Consider the following 17,750-nt stretch of genomic DNA (forward strand, 5'->3'; position numbering starts at 1 on the left):
ACCATATGACCTAACTCACCTACTTGAAAGTGGTGCTATATCCCTTTTGTGACAACATAGTTCTCCAAATTGTCTCTTACTTTTCAGTGGGCCAGACCAACTTTCTTACATAATGATCTTGGAGTAGCAATTTGATAGAGTAAAGGCAAATATTGGAAAGCCTCTTGAGGCCATAGCTTCTGAATTCACACAACAGAATTTCCAGTACATTTTATTGTTTAAAGATGTCACAAAGACAGCCAAGATTCAAGGACTGAAGAATTAAACTTTATCTTTTCATGCTAGTTGCTATAAAGAATTGGTGGCCTTATTGGAGCAAAGATTAATAAAGTCACAAAGATGTCTGGAAACATTGTATTCTCACTGATATTAATTTAAAAACACAAATACTAAAGAGAAAGAATAATTGCAAATTTTATCTCTAGCTTTTACAGAAATAAAAATAAATAGTAAACTGAAGAAAGAGAAAACATCTAGTCCCTCCACATAAGTTATATTTTTATTTATTTTTTCTGTGAATGACTTGACTCAGTATTTTGGTTTTAATTTTCTTGAACAACTTAGGTGTTCCAAGGATGGAAACTGTCATAATAAAAGTTTCCTGGCATGGAGAATCCTATTTTTCATAATAAGACTGAGGGAGAACAAAAAACACAGATTCTTCATAAAACAGCTTCCTTTGGTGCTACTGAAACACAGGATGGATGACTTGGAGGTGTCACCAGAATTAGTTGGTGTATATATATGTAACTGAATATACATAGAGAGAATTAAAATCAGTTTAACATTCCATCATATGCAGTGTTAGAAAGTAGTCTCATGTCTCTTCTGTATAGAGTCATCATTTTTATATATTCTGTCTTAGAGTTAAGGGTTTTTTGGTTAGTTTTTTTTTTTGCAATTAGGCTTTGTGTATTCAGTATTATGCTTCTGAAGTTATACACATGGACATTGATGACATTAGTTAATTGTGTAACAGTTTTTAATTAAATAGTCCCATCTTGCATAATATATTTCAATGGGTTATCCATTTCAGTATTGACAGTATTTCAAAATGCGCCATCATCATAAACCCTGTTATAAATACTTTGTTTATATCTCCTTGCTTACATTTGCAAACCTTTGTCAAAGAGTGCAAATGCTGAGTTGTGGGATGGGAACATATTCAAGTGTCCTAGAGATTGCCAAATTCTTCTCTCAATGATTGTAACACATTACATTCTTACCCACCCAAAGTATACAGTTGTTCCAGGAGGTCCACATCTCCCAATACTAGAAATTGCTGGATGTGTTGATTTTTTTAATTTAAATGTGTGAACTAATGTCTCATGGTTTTTAATGGGAATTTCCCTTATAACCATCAATCTTGGGTTGTTTGCCTTTTTCTTATTGATTTATAATTCTTTATACAGTTTGCTTACCATTTCATTTTCAGTCATATATGTAACATTAGTTTCTTAGGCTGTGACTTGAATTTTAATATTGGCCTTAAGTAATTCTAAGTAGGTGGCTTATAGAGCACAATTTGAGAAAAAATATTTGTACTTTGGAGTGAAGATAAAGTCTTTAAAATATAAAGATTCATCTGGAAATTAAATAACAAAGGTATGATATAAATTTCTTCTCTGTAATCCAATCATCCTCATAAAAGTATATTTATGATATAATAACAATAAATGATGAATTGACTTGTTCTTAATTTTACATCTTGAGGGATATTATACTACTATGCCCAGTCAGCAATATTTGTATAGACTGAAAAGTCTTCACTATTTTCAACATATTCCAGTGTAAACAAAGAATATTGATTTAAACTCATTCATCATTGATCTGGGCTTCTGCATGTCTGACACCATACTCATCACTCAGGGTAGAGTGATGAAGATACACAACTTGCTCACTAGTAACTTTTTGTCTGGAAGGAAAAAAAAAGCACTAAAATATGAATATTTTGAGTACAGTTTGTGTAGTACAAGTGCTGTTACTGAAGACATAATAGGACCACTTATGTAAAATTGTGGGGTCAACTAATGCTAATGTCAGATGGTACCTAAGTTGAGCCTTAAAGACTAAAGTGACATTAATTGGTCAAGTGTTTCAAAATCACCGTGATTATCTCTATTTCTTGTGACTCTCTTACAAATATAAGATTTAAAGATATCACTAGGGATTTAATGAATCTAAATCCTTGAGGTTGGGTACCTAGAATATGTATTTTTGAAACTTCCCAGGTTATTTTGAAAATCAGCTACTTTCTTGGAACCATTAAGTTAGACAAATGAGAGGTAAAAGCCACTCTTAGCACAGAAACAGGAGAGGGAAGATGTGAAGGTATGATTAACCCGAGCATGTTCTGAGGATGGCAAGTAGATCAGGTTGGCTGTCATGAAGAGCGTGACTGGGAACATGGTAAAAGAAAAGCCTGAAAGCTAAGCACAAACCAAATGGGTAATGCAATTAGTAAAAAACGTGACATGTAATAGATGCTCAATAAACATTTACTAAATGATGAATAAACCAATTAATAGGTGAGTCATTATGACTTTCCATGCCTTGGTCAGAGCTACATGTTTATCTTGAAGTTTATGAGGAGCCGATGACAGACTTCAAGGAGGGGAATAAAAATCAACATTAAATTAACACAAATGAAATACTGTAAAATGACAAAAAAAAAAGTGCCCATATCTTGTTTTATTTTCTTAAATACTCTCTGGAGTCATGACCAGCATTCATAAGTGATGGTTTTCCAAATTCTTATTTGATCTTCTATTGTAAGTACTTCAACTTAGCACAACTGCCAATCAAATTTCACTAAACCCTTGACAGAAGAAACAATCAAACCTGATATGGAAAGGACTGACTGTCCTATTTTCCACCTGTTTTGAGAAATATGACATATACCGCCGGGAGAAAATAATCATCTTAATTTTCCTATTACTGTAACGAATAATTTAAACATATAATAATACTCTGAATGTTTTATTTTTATAATGCAGCATATCATCTTTTTTGGTTTTGACAGCATGACTTTTTTCCCCTAAATTCAATTTTTGAAATGCTGCACCTTTGAAATGCTGTACTGATTACAAGAGTAGAAAAAAAAAAAAAGTCCTCCTAGCCCTTCATGAATAGTATGTAGAAAAAGAAAATAAGAAAGAAAAACAGAGGAAGGGAAAGAAGAGATGACAAGTGGGAACCACTGTCACCATGAACTAAAAAATTTTTTTAAAGATTTTATTTATTTATTTGACAGAGAGGGATAGCGAGATCAGGAACACAAGCAGGGGGAGTGGGAGAGGGAGAAGCAGGCTTCCTCACAAGCAGGAAGGCATACGCGGGGCTTGATCTCTGGACCCTGGGACCATGACCAGGGCTGAAGGCAGACACTTAACGAACGACTGAGCCATCCAGGTGCCCCATGAACTTTAATTAACGTACTTTTCAATGTGCCTCCAGAGCTCTGGTGTGAAGGAGTGGCTTAGAGGCCAAGGTAAGTGATTCAGTCATTTGGAGTGACTCTCCTCCCTTGGGATTGATGCCACCTTAAAGATAAATCACTTTAAGTACGCCAGAGAAAGCAGCCCCAGAGAGAAGATGCCCAGGAGGAGCATGAAATTAACTGGACACAAGTAAGTGAAGGACTAGGGGAATTTGGTCCTGCAAACCAAACAGGATTGAGCCCAGCACAGAAGACACTGTGGTCATCAAATCTTTATCTTCAAGCTAGCTGTTACCTGGAAAGTATGAGTTACCATTAGTATTAACAAACACTCTATCTTTAAGATGAATCTCAAACTTCTTGCAGTATAAAAGGCCTTTCTCAATCTGCCTTCAGACTCTCTCCTTCAGACGTCTCCTCATCTTTTGCCTCTGTTCTTGCAAAGCTTTACCATGTTCTCAGGTACAACACATGACCTGCCTGCCTCTAGTTGCTATATCTTTTAAGATGTTCTTCCCTTTGCCTGGGGAACATTTTTTAAAAATTCTCTTTTACCCTGGGATAACGGTTATTTGTTTTTTCAAATTTATCTGTCTTCATTTACTCCAAGATCGGTCATATGCTTTTGTGCATGTGTTCTCATAGTTCTCAGTGCTCTCTGCAGATCAGTTTATTCAATTTATTTAATTAAAGAGCTCAAAAATAAAGATGTTCCACTTTATTCTAAACTTGGGAACATCAATCAGTTCAACACCTTTAGGGGGCTGGTGGGGGATACAACTAGCAGAACACCAGGTATAATAAATAGAGAATGGCAGATTTATGGATTTAGATGTGGCATGTCCTTCACATGAGAACTTTTTTTTTTTTTTTAAGATTTTATTTATGAGAGAGAGAAAGAGAGAGAGCAGGGGAAGTAGCAGTGGAAGAGAGACAAGCAGACTCCTCACTGAGTGTGGAGTCCGATGTGGGGCTCAATCTCAGGACTCTGAAACCATGACCTGAACTGAAACCAAGAGTCAGACACTTAACTGACTGAGCCACCCAGGCACTCCCACAAAACATTTTTAATACTCTGCTTTCCTTGTAACTTTCCTTGACAAACAAAATACAAAATACGAAAAACAAAAATCGTAAGTCAAATGTAGTTTTACAGCTACTAGTTTTGTTATATCACATATTCCAAATTAAATACATACATACATACATACAAGGACTATTTAAGAGGTCAACAGAAGGATTAAGAGAGTAGAAAATTGAATACTCCTCATCATGTGAGTCAATGTCATTTAACGCCATGTCTTTTGTTACAACTCAAATAATTTCAGATACAACTAGCAGTATGCATTTCACATTTTGAAACTATAGAGGCTAGATGAAAACCCCACTGATCTAGCATGATTAAATTGGGCTCCTGAAGCCAATTCCAATATTCCAATTTCCAATTCCAATGTGTGGAAGGTTCCCCACACAGACAAGGAACTCTTGGACACAAGCTGGGTATCCTGCAATTCAACTCAATTCTGACACTATTTACCTGGTGAAAGCATGATACCACAGAGTAAGGGTTCAGTCCTACAAGACTACACATTCCCCTTACCCTGCTCAAGATTCTAATCTCAAGTTCAGGTTGCTGTACTTTTGACCAAGTGGCTCTAAATCAAAGGTTCCATGACACCCTTGTCAGGTTTTATTAGTTTGCCAGAACAGTTCACAGAACTCAGAAACATTTAATTTACTAGATCACCATTTTATTATAAAAGGCTATGGCTCAGGAACAGCCAGTCAGATGGAAGAGATGCACAGGGCAGGACATAGGAAGAACGTACAAAACTTCCATGATCTCTCCAGGTGTGCCACTCTCCCAGCACCTCCATGTGTTTACCAACCCAGAAGCCCTCAGATTTTGGTCCTCTTGGATTTTTACAGGGGCTTAATTGCATAGTCATGATTGGTTAAATCCCTGGACATTGCCAATTGATTAAACTCTACTCTCTCAGGAGATAGTCGGTGAGACGAAAATTAACTACCAGCCCCTAACCTCCCTCCTTTCCAAAAGACACCACATTAACATAGCAAAAGACACTTTGATCATTTTCAACACACAGGCTATCCCGAGGGTTTTGGGAGCTCTGAGCCAGGAACTGTGGTGAAGACCAAATATATGTAAGAGATATATTTTGTTCATCTAAATAGCCGCATATATTTCTTATAAATCACAATATCTTAATGACATTTAGCCTTTGTAGTTTTAGTATGTCGGCTTTTAATTTCTCTTTTCTGAGAAAGGTGCCTTACTGCTTAGACAGATAGTAAGAGTGGCATAACTGGGGTGCGGGGCCCAAGACCTCCTGAGCTCCAGGGGTACCAAACAGAACAGGTTTGACCAACTCACCACTGACAATTCCAAAGTCAGGGATAAGTGGTAGTGAAGTAAGAAAGGAATTTATTTCAGTGAGACAAATACCAGAAAGACAGCAGACTACTATCTCGGACTGTCTTCAAAGTGCAGAAAATACTAGGTTTGTATAGGGAAAATGTAGGACAAAAGTCAGGGGGTATTGCAACTGGGCAGTAAAATTCAGGTAAATCATTGCCTTGGGAAGAGCCAGGTGGGGTTGGAAGAAGAACTTAATCAATTAGGAAATACAGACTGAGGTCAAAATCGGGAGAGCTGAAGTTCTCTTTCATTGAGACATTATCTCCTTCTGGCTGTCCATGCACACACCAGAAACAGATTAATTAATTGATAAGAAAGGAGAAGGGATCTAGAAAAGGATTTATACCTCCCTTATATTCTCTTGATTGTTTCATAATGTGGCTGCAATTTAGGTTGTTTTTTTTTTAATTCATTATTTTAACTGTTTTTTTTTTCCTTTAGGGAGGGAGAGATGGAGGGGAAGAGAGAGGGGGAGAGAGAGAGAGAGAGAGAGAGAGAAAATCTTAAATAGGCTCCGTACCCAGCATGGAGCCTGATGTGGGGCTCAATCTCAAAACCCTGAGATCATGGCTTGAGCCCAAATCAAGAATTGGATTTTCAACGGAGCCACCCAGGTGCCCAGTAACTTACTTTTTTCGGGAAACTATACATGTGGTCTTCCTTAAGCAAACATTTTCCTGAATGCTCACTATGCATTTGTCTGCCCATCAGTCCATGATCACCTTAGCCATTTCCCGGGCCAGGAAACCGAATTAATTCAAGGACTCAGTGAAATAAACAAAGCAAATCATTACTTGTATTGTGAGTAATACTGATTAGCTCTCCTAGAATGAATGATTTATGAAGGTAATCAATTCCAAAGGAGCGAGGTTGATTTACCCAGAATATACTTCCTTCAGACTACTTATTTGCTTTTGGTTATTTGATGGAAGCTGGCTATTCATGTTCATTTTAACCATGTTTCAGAGGTAAGAAAACAGTGTAGGTAAGGTAAATAGAATTATTATTCTGGGGTAAATAGAATTAAGCTTGAAGAAAAGCTGGATAGACACATGGTCTTGTAAGCCCCAAGAGGGAGAAATGCTGCCACCAAGATGTGGCATTAATTTATTTACTCACAATAATCTGCCATTAGCTGACAACAAAACCACCACAGCAGAACGTGACATGCTCCTTCACTTCTAGGTGTTTGATAGACACAGAAGAGTCGAGCAGATTTTAGCTCTGTCATTTAGTCCTTATTCATACAGTCACCACATATGCATTGTTGTGATGGCAGCAAGGGTGTCATAGAATTTTTTTTCATAGAAAGTTCTGTACACAATAGATTTTTTTTTTAAGATTTTATTTATTTATTTGACAGAGAGAAATCACAAGAGAGGCAGGCAGAGAGAGAGGAAGGGAAGCAGGCTCCTCGCTGAGCAGAGAGCCCAATGTGGGACTCGATCCCAGGACCCTGAGATCATGACCTGAGCCGAAGGCAGCGGCTTAACCCACTGAGCCACCCAGGCGCCCTACACAATAGATTTTTAATAAAGATACATCATTAGAATGCAGAGCAGACGTCTAGGCAAGAGCGTGACTCTAGCTTCTGAACAGGATATTTCAACTCTACCATCTAACTAATTTCCCCACTATTCTCACGAAATAAAACTTTTAGGATTTCCATGTATATCATGAAATATTTCATTTGATTGCTGCAACTTATCATACCATTTTCAAAAGGCTTTGTGGTGTTTCTCTCAAGGTATTCCACTGACAAAATGACTAAGTATTCTTGTAGTACTCATTCTCATTACCTGACTTTGGGCAAAATTTGGGTAAAATCCATGGAGAAGTTTCAAAGTTGAATTATAAAATTACAATCTAACCTTAAACAATTGAAGGGGAAATAAGAGGCATAAAAGATTTTTAAAATTATCTCTTAAATATAAACCCACATCACTATTTCCTTTAAAAAAGATGGTTTCATAATTTTCTTAAATATTCCCTCACTTTCACTATATGTGGGATATTTCAGTCTAAAGCTATATTTTGGATAGAGTAATTTTCTACACATAAAGCTAAAATAATTTTATAATTTGTCTAAGATCGTACCAAAAATGCAATCATCAAGACAGCTGACTGATAAACATATCTGATGCAAAAGTCTTTTTCTTGGGGCACCTGGGTAGCTTAACCGGTTGCACTTCTGACTTTTGATTTCGGCTCAGGTCATGATCTCAGGGTCCTGGGATTGAGTCCCACTTTGGAATTTGCACTCAGCATAGAGTCTGTTTGTCCCTTTCCCTCTGCTCCTTCCCCACTTGCAGAGTGCTCTCTCTCTCTCTCTTTCTCTCTCTCTTTGTCTTTCAAATAAATAAAATCTTCTTTAAAAAGTCTTTCTTTCTCCATGTCCTCATATCAGGGAGATCATATGATAGTTGTCTTTCTCTGATTGACTTATTTCACTAAGCAACATGGGGGGTTAGGGGGATAGGAGAAGAATAAATGAAACAAGATGGGATTGGGAGGGAGACAAACCATAAATGACTCTTAATCTCACAAAACAAACTGGGGGTTGCTGGGGGGAGGTGGGATTGGGAGAGGGGGAGGGGGCTATGGACATTGGGGAGGGTACGTGTTATCATGAGTGCTGTGAAGTGTGTAAACCTGGCGATTCACAGACCTGTACCCCTGGGGATAAAAATACATTATATGTTTATTAAAAAAAAAAAAATTTGGAAGGGGAGGCGAATCATAAGAGACTATGGACTCTGGAAAACAACCTGAGGGTTTTGAAGGGTCAGGGGTGGGAGGTTGGGGGAACAGGTGGTGGGTAATGGGGAGGGCATGTTTTGCATGGAGCACTGGGTGTTGTGCAAAAACAATGAATACTGTTACGCTGAAAAAAATAAATAAAATGGAAAAAAAAAGTCTTTCTTTAAGTCTTTACCTCCAAATTTAGGACACTTTAGGTCTCTTAAGGTTTCTACTACAGAACATCAAGGGAACTGAGATTCCATCTTGAATGCTAAAATGTTAAGACTGTAACTTATAGTTCTATAATTCAAATAACATTAAAATTGCTCAAAAACTTCTATTTACCCACAATAACTATTTTAGTAGTTTATCCCCAAGTCCCTCAAAAATTACCTATTCATTCTTTTTAGCATCTTGTGTCATGTCTGGATGGCAGAAAAAAGGTAAATGCAGAGACTGAGAATATTTTTACGAAGTATATCTTTATTCTCTCCTTATAGGTAAAAACCATCTCCTTGTGTCGCAGTTAAGAATGCGTGCGTGTGTGTGTGTATGTGTGTGTGTGTGCGCCTGTATTCAAGTACAGGTATATATCTCTCTGTTTTGTTGTTCCTAAGGGGAAACATTTCCTCCCTGGAATTTGTATTTCTAGGTGCATATAATATTTTCAGGCATTTGGCTTCACTCATCTTTAAATTGTCTATCCTCAACTCTTGGGAAATGAAGTTTGGTGTGAGTACTCTAAGTCAAACAGGACAATATGTCGAAGCATAATGATTTTTTGGTGGTAACTGATTACTAGGTAAGGTAACTAATGTGAACGAAAGCCAATGTTATTTAGACCTCTGGAAGTATTTTTGGATTTCTTTTCATGTTTTATTATGTGCTGAATAAATAAATTCTTAATAAATGTATGCTCAAAGAACTTCAAGAAGCTTTACCACTTTCATTATCAAAGATGCTAATATAACAGTCTCAAGTGAGCCTCTTTCCTAAAAGTAAATTTCAGGTGGCAGGTTGCATCTCCTTCTCTGTGTTATACCACTGAGCAAATTCTTTAAAAAAAAGTTCTAAAAACAAAAACAAACAAACAAACAAAAATGTTCTAAAAACAATCTCTAAAAAATAATTCTAAAAAGCAATCTCTCATATTTTTAACATTTATATTTCACACTGGATTTCAGTGGAGAGAATAACTGGAAAATGTCTACTAAAAAAAATCAATCTCAAAAATTTAGAGTTTGATTTGAATAAAATGGCATGGATGTTGACAATGAATTATTACCAAAGAGTATTTTTTTCTTTTTCAAATTTTTATTTAAATTCTAGTTAGTTAACCTATAGTGTAAAACTGTTTTCAGCAGTAGAATTTAGTGATTCATCTCTTACATATAACACCCAGTGCTGAAACTGACAGGTGCCAAACATATTAATAAGGGTCGATTTCTACCCAACATTTCAAGAGAGCTCAAATTATGTAATTCCATAGACCTGATAGATATTATTTTTCTTTTGATATTCAACAGATTCTCTCCTTGAAGATTGATTTGCCATATAATTGCTGCTGATTTTCTGATCATTGTTCTTTTTCTAAATTTGGCAGGTCTACCTTGTATGGGGACTAGAGCTTGTTTAAATGAGGTAAGAAGCACTTTTGAACCAGGACTCATGGCCTCAAAATAATGAATATGTATGATGGAAGTTAGAAATGAAGTACTTCAGAGCTAGAATAACACAACTGATATTTGGATACTATAGTACTTATCATTTTATAGATAATATAGCATATAAATCCTCTGTTCTTTTTTTATTTTTCTTTTGTGAGGGCAAAGGCTCAATAAAAGTTCTTCAACTTATTCAAACTCACAACGCTAGTTATGGCAGACAGTGTTAGAAGCTGGGTGTCTCATTAAACAGGAATCTTTTTAACTAAAACAGTAGACAATTGTTTGTTTATGGTGGTCATCTACCAAAAATATCGTAACTTATCCACACAACCAATCACCCAATGTACATTTTTCCAAACTTGTTTTTACACAAGTCTATGTCAGATAAATAAAAATGTACAAGATATTTTATTATTCTCAGGGAGAGTTTACAAGATTAAGATGTTTCAAGTAGAATAGGCTATTCATGCAGAAGGAGGCCAAATTCAAGCAGGAGTTCGAAAATAAATAAATCTCCAAAAAAACCCCACCAATTTTGAGTGATTTAATCAAAGAATAATTTCTTCTATTTAGATCCACATCCAATTTTAATAGACTTCGTTTTCTATTATAAAGTATATTTGCATTTTCCATGAATGAAATGATGTGATGTCCTAGATTTGCTTCACAATAATCTAGTATGGGTTACAATGGATGGGAGTGCAGGTATAGAGGAAACAAGATGAATGATGGATACATGTGAAATTTATCATCACATTATCTTTCCTTTATAACAGTTCAAGTGTTTTGAATTAAAAGCTGTATATTTCTCCATGTATTTTAATATTACTTGGGCTTTTTCTAATCAAATACTAGAAATCTTAGGTGAATCATCTTAAAATAGGTATACACCCATTATTTTCTCACATCACATCTTCCTAACTGCTTCCTCTTCTCCTGTACTGGGCCCCCTCTGCATTCATATTTTTAAAATGCTACCTGACATAGAAACAACATAAATTTCTTTGTATTTGTGGCATTTCTTTTAATTTTTCTGTATCTTTCAGATTTGCCAATGGTAGGGTGAATAATAACACATGTTCTACTTACTCCCAGCCAACGGTAAGATGTAAGAGGCGCTGGAGATGAAAGCACTTTGCAATCTGTGAAGAATGAAAAAAATGTTAGTCACCATTATGATAAGGGTCATGACAGTGAAGACGATGATAATTGCTCTAACACGTTTTCTTTCTATTTTATCTTACACAGCTGAATATGCAATTAAAATTACTAAAGCTGTGTTGATGTTGATTAGTTGCCTATAGCAATGTAGTAAATCAGTGAAATTCTGAATTTTGATAATGACTTTCATTTAAATTATGTGAACATTGGTAAGTTCCAAATGTGGATTTGAATATTCTTTGTTACACCTAGACAAAAGTTAAAAAAGAAAGAAAACTCCATTTTATTGGATCTTAAGACAGCATATGACTCATTTTAATGTTGAACTTTTTTTTTTTTTAAATCCTAGAGTGTTTCTGGCTAACTGGGAGGCTAGAGTCCTATTAAAGATCATTATTTAAATGAATGAAAGAGTTAACACTTCTATTAATTTTTTATTCTATCTTAATTCTTATCCTGAGAAGCTCAGGTACAGATTTTTAAATGTATTTTTCATACTTTATGGGAATTTTCTAATCTACCTAAAGTTTATTCTCAAGGAGAGAAAGTAAAATCTTTTTCTCTATCCACTTCATGCATTCCCCAGTTATCTTTCCAAATAAACATAATTCCTTAATGGAATCAAACTGTAATAGTAGCTATTCTATACTGATGCAGTGATACAATTGTGACAATCCACTTTCGCCACCCTCAATGCTACCTTACTTGATATAATGTAATATGAAGAAGACCCCGAATATGTATATTTCACAGTGAAATAATTTATTTCTAATTTAAAAACACTAAGAGAATTATTATTAAAATTCATATTTTAAATGTATGAATTTATATTAGGTAACAAATATAACTCTATTAAGGGAGATGAAGTGAAGTCAAAATAGTAAGACAGTGTCAAAGTTAGATTACTCAAACTGCAATTAGCTCCAAAAAAGTGAGTAGGATTTTTTTAAAACCTAAATTAAATAACTGAGTGATTCAGTTCACATCATAATTGTTACTGCCTAAAAGTTTGGGAAAAAAGTTAAAAGAACTTGTTCTTACTTTGCAATCCTATAATTCCCTTCTTTTAAATATATTTTATATTCCATAACTAGATGGTCAGTTAATCTTTGACAAAGCAGGAAAGAATATCCAATGGGGGGAAAAATGGTGTCTTCTACAAATGATGTTGGGAAAACTGGACAGCAACATACAAAAGAATGAAAATGACCACTTTCTTATACCATAAACAAAAATAAATTCAAAATGGATGAAAGACCTAAATGTGAAACAGGAAACCATAAAAAGTTTAAAGAAGAACACAGGCAGTAACCTCTTCAACATCAGCTACAGCAACTTCTTTCTAGACATGTCTCTGGAGGCAAGGGAAACAAAAGCAAAAAAATAAACTATTGGGACTTCATCAATATAAAAAGCTTCTGCACAGTGAAGGAAATTAAAAAAAAATGCAACCTATGAAATGGGAGAAAATATTTGCAAACAACATACCTGATTTATATATATATGTGTGTGTATATATATATACACACACACACAAACATATACATACATATATATACATATATATGTGTGCATATATATATAATATATGTATATGTTGTATACATATATATACACTATATATGTATATGTATACATATATATGCAATATATATAAAGAACTCATAAACCTCAACACCCCCAAAAATAATCCAATTAAAAATGGGCAGAAGACATAAATAGACATTTTCTCAAAGAAGATATGCAGATGGCAACTGGACACGCAAAAAGATGTTCAATATCACTCATTATCAGGGAAATACAAATCAAAACTACAATGAGATATCCCCTTGCACCTATCAGAATGGCTAAAAACTACAACACAAGAAATGACAGGTGCTGGTAAGGATGCAGAGAAAGGGAAACCCTTTTGTACTATTGGTGGAAATCCAAACTGGTGGCAGTCACTGTGGAAAACAGTATGCAGATTCCTCAAAATTTAAAAATAGAGCCACCCTTTATCCAGTTATTGTCCTACTAGGTATATACCCAAAGAATACAAAAATACTAATTCAAAGGGATACACGTTCCTCAATGTTTATAGAAGCATTATCTACAATAGCCAAATTATGGAAATAACTGAAATGTCCATTAACTGATGAATGGATCAAGAAGATGTGGTATAAATATATATATATATTTATATATATATAATATATATATAAAATTACTCAGTCGTAAAAAAGAGAATGAAATCTTGCCATTTGCAATGACATGGATGCAGTTAGAGAGTATTAACATTAAGTGAAATAAGTCAGACAGAAAAAGATAAATACCATACGATTTCACTCATATGTGGAATTTGAGAAACAAAGCAAATGAGCAAAGGTGAAAAAAGGAGAGAAAGAAAGACAAACCAAGGAACAGATTCTTAACCACAGAGAACAAACTGATGTTACCAGAGGGGAGGTTAGCAGGGGCATGGGGGGAATCGGTGGTGGGGATTAAGGAATCCACTTGTCATGATGAGCACCAGGTGATGTATGGAATTGTTAAATCACTATATTGTACACCTGAAACTAATAAAATACTGTATGTTAGCTAACTGGAATTAAAATAAAGACTTAAAACATAAAATAATAAAACATATTTTTAAGTCTTATTAAGATATTTTAATAGACAAAATTAGAGATATAACAGATTTAAACATGTTACTATATTTTCTTTTTTTTTTAAAGATCTTATTTATTTATTTGATAGAGAGAGATCACAAGTAGATAGAGAGGCAGGCAGAGAGAGAGGGAAGCAGGCTCCCTGCTGAGCAGAGAGCCCGATGCGGGACTCGATCCCAGGACCCTGAGATCATGACCTGAGCCGAAGGCAGCAGCTTAACCCACTGAGCCACCCAGGCGCCCTGTTACTATATTTTCATACTTGCATTTCATCTTAAATAACTAAATATATCTAATAGCAAAACCTCTACAACCATTTCATTGTTTTGCCTCCCCAGAAACATTGTCCAATATCAGCCTGTACACTTTCTCTGCATATGTTTATGCTCTTATCACATATGTCTATCTTGTTGACAATAATGTTGTTTAGTGTGATTTACATTAGTGATTTTTATATTGTACAGAGCATTCTATTCTCTAAGTCCCTGAAATCACAAGTAAAATCACAATAAAGTCAAACAACATGGTTAGCTAGTTCTATTCATAGAAAATGTCTTTTAAAAAGTTCCTTTTGGTCACCTTTTCATCAAAAATATATTTAAGAAAAAGAAACAAGAGAAGTTAATATAAACATTCACCATTTGTGGTCCTCACCTATAGCCAAACCTACAGATTTTGCAATCTAGTAAGGAAGTAGTCCTTGGCTCGGTCTCCTCTTAAGCAACTTGATGTTGATAGAGGAATACATTAATGTGAGAAATTATTAGGATCTGATGGAATTCATGTAACCAAGTCAGTGAGTTGGGATCCTTAAATTCATTTCTTTATTTCCTGAACTAGTAAAATGAGTGTATGGGGAGATGTAGATCTGAAAACCGTTTCATTTAATTTCATTATATAACTGAAAAAAAGAAAGCAGAGAAATGAGCTTACCAATTACAAACTGGTACAATGCAGATGTTCTTTGGAAGTCAATTATTTGGAATTTGATAGATATGTTCCCATAGATACAATGTTATACACAATGATTATTCAGCACAGGAAAGTCTAGTGAATTCATATAATGAGTACAAGGTTTAGAACTCTGTTCAAATTAAAAAGTGCTGCCAGAAAACCAATGCTTACCTGAGGAAATGCCATATGAAAGACAATTTCTGTTTCTAGGTATATTTATATCACTGCATCAATGAGACAGAAAGTCCTATCCATAGCCTCTATCTCTACCAAGTGCCAGGAATAAGGTATCTAATACTGGTGCTGTTTGACAGCACTTGGGGTGAAGGATATAGTGGGTAACCAAGAGTTAGGAGCTGGGGTAGTCAATTCTTTGATGAAGAGGACCTGAGGGAAAATATCAGGGAAGGCAACTACAAGAGAAAAGGCCCAAGGAATTATGGGTCTCAGTGACCTCGGGACCATGTGCTTCCATCTCGAAATAGTTTACCAGTCACCTCATTTCTCTCATTCTCAGCATTGGGTTAATGTTCCCTATTTTACTCTTTCATTCTTCCTTCTGACAAGTGTTTCCCATTATCTTTCCCATTGCAGGAAATCACTCAGATTTTATGGCCCATTTTCAGAGTTGAATTTAAGGGACCATTTAGCCAAATCTTCATGACAGAAAGATCTCAAACTTTGACTTCTACTTTTATCACCAAATAAGCTTATGCATATAATCATGAGGATACATCGAAAGGAATGTAACATGGTAATTTAATTGTTAAATTTAAGCATTTAAAATATTTTTACCATATTTATAATATTGTCTTGTACTTTGTTGGTTCTTAATGTAGTTGGATCTCAATAGTATGCTTGAAGACTGATCTTTTTTGACCTCTGAGAGGACATGCCAACATTCCACCATTCCTAAAGACATAAAAGAACTGCTGATTTGAACTTTCTTTTTGTAGTAATAATTCTCATCCTCCTCTTAATTTATTTTTTAAAAAGGGCACAAGGATACAAATACTGGCATGAATGCCACTGTTTTTCTTCCTGCAACTGGGAAAGACATCCCTAATTGATGAGGATTTTTTTTTTTTTTTGCTGAGAGGACACATTGATCTCAAACCTTTCTAAACATAGCATTCCAAGGAGTCACTAAAGATTTACTAGTTAGCAAGTGAAATGAACTATATGTGTGACCTCTAACTTAGATCCTATAGGAAAATTCAAATTATAGTGATTTTCTAAAATGAGTTTCAGAGTATATAAAAGATTGAAGATTTAATTACCTCTGAGAAAAGGGAGAAAAAGAGATTGCCTCACTAAGGCATCAGATGAGCTGAATATGAAAACAATGCAGGATGTAGAATAATGTTGGGGCAATACAAGTGAACTGAGAAAAAGCATAAGGAACTGAAGATGCTACCCTGAAAACTTAGAGGTGGAAAGGAGAAGCTTTGGAAAAAAAAAACAACACTTTATTTTTATTCTCCCAAATGCCCTCTCTCCCATATTATTCCTGTTCTTTCCAAAGTAAGATCCTTGTGGACCAGTCCTGTATAATGTTATAATGCTGGAGCTGATATGAACGTAGGTGCTACTTAGAAGGAATTGATGGAGGAGAAGGAAAAGAAAATCCCCAAAAGCAATAGTGAAGAGGGAAGTAAAACCATTACAATCTTGGAAGAAATTTCTCATAAATAGTTGTTCATACACAAATAACATGTAGATGATGATGTAGTGTGTTGGAGGACAGTAGAAATAGTACAGTATCCTTTATCCTAATAAATTCCCTAATTAAGGTCCACGATGTGTATTTGTCTTCCTGTCCCTAAAAGATGAAGGAGAGGTCACACTGGGATCATGTAGCATGGCACCTGGTGGCAGGTGATCTTCTTAAGGGATTAGATACTCCCCCTTAGAGTATCATAGAAGGTTTTTATTATTGCTACAGGAATCTGCAAAGTGCTCATTGTATCTTATGAGCATTAAAATTCCTGACTCTTTCCACAGTTAAGAACATAGGGCATACCACAACAGACAGATAAGTGAAGAAAAATGTTTTTCAAATGGTACTATTTTTAAAAAAAACTATTTTAAAAGAAAATTAAAATAATTGCACAACAAACACAGGGTACTAGCTGCTATAGTAGATACACTCCAAGTGATAAATGCTTAACACAAATGAAGTTTTTTACTGGTGGGTGGTCTTCCATGTGGTCATTCAGGAACTCTGGTTTGTCCCATCTTGTATAATTTCCCTATTCAACTATGGATCCCAAGGTCATTTTGTAGGTCATCTCATTTAGCCTTCCAGAAGGGGAAACAACTATATGGGTTGACTGTGGAGGTCTTTCCTGTCCAAATCTAGAAGTGGTTCCCATTCCTTCTGCTGCACTCCTTTGCCCTGGATTTAGTCACATGAACTCAACTAAGCACAAGGTGTACTGAAAAATGCAATCTGGCTATGTGTCCAGAAATAAATGAAAATGGATTTGGGCGAGCATATAACCATCTCTCCCACAATCTATTTTGGCCTACTGTGTGTATGACAGTGCTAGACAGCTTCTGTGTGTTTCTCATGTAGTCCTCAAAACAACTAAAAATCTTCATTTTATAGATGTGGGAAATTCAAGATTATTTGGACTAGATGAGGACTTTCCATATAGAAAGCATCAGAGCTAGAATTTGAACCTAATTTCAAA

This window comes from Meles meles, chromosome 7, assembly GCF_922984935.1.
Source record: "Meles meles chromosome 7, mMelMel3.1 paternal haplotype, whole genome shotgun sequence".
Taxonomy (NCBI): Eukaryota; Metazoa; Chordata; class Mammalia; order Carnivora; family Mustelidae; genus Meles; species Meles meles.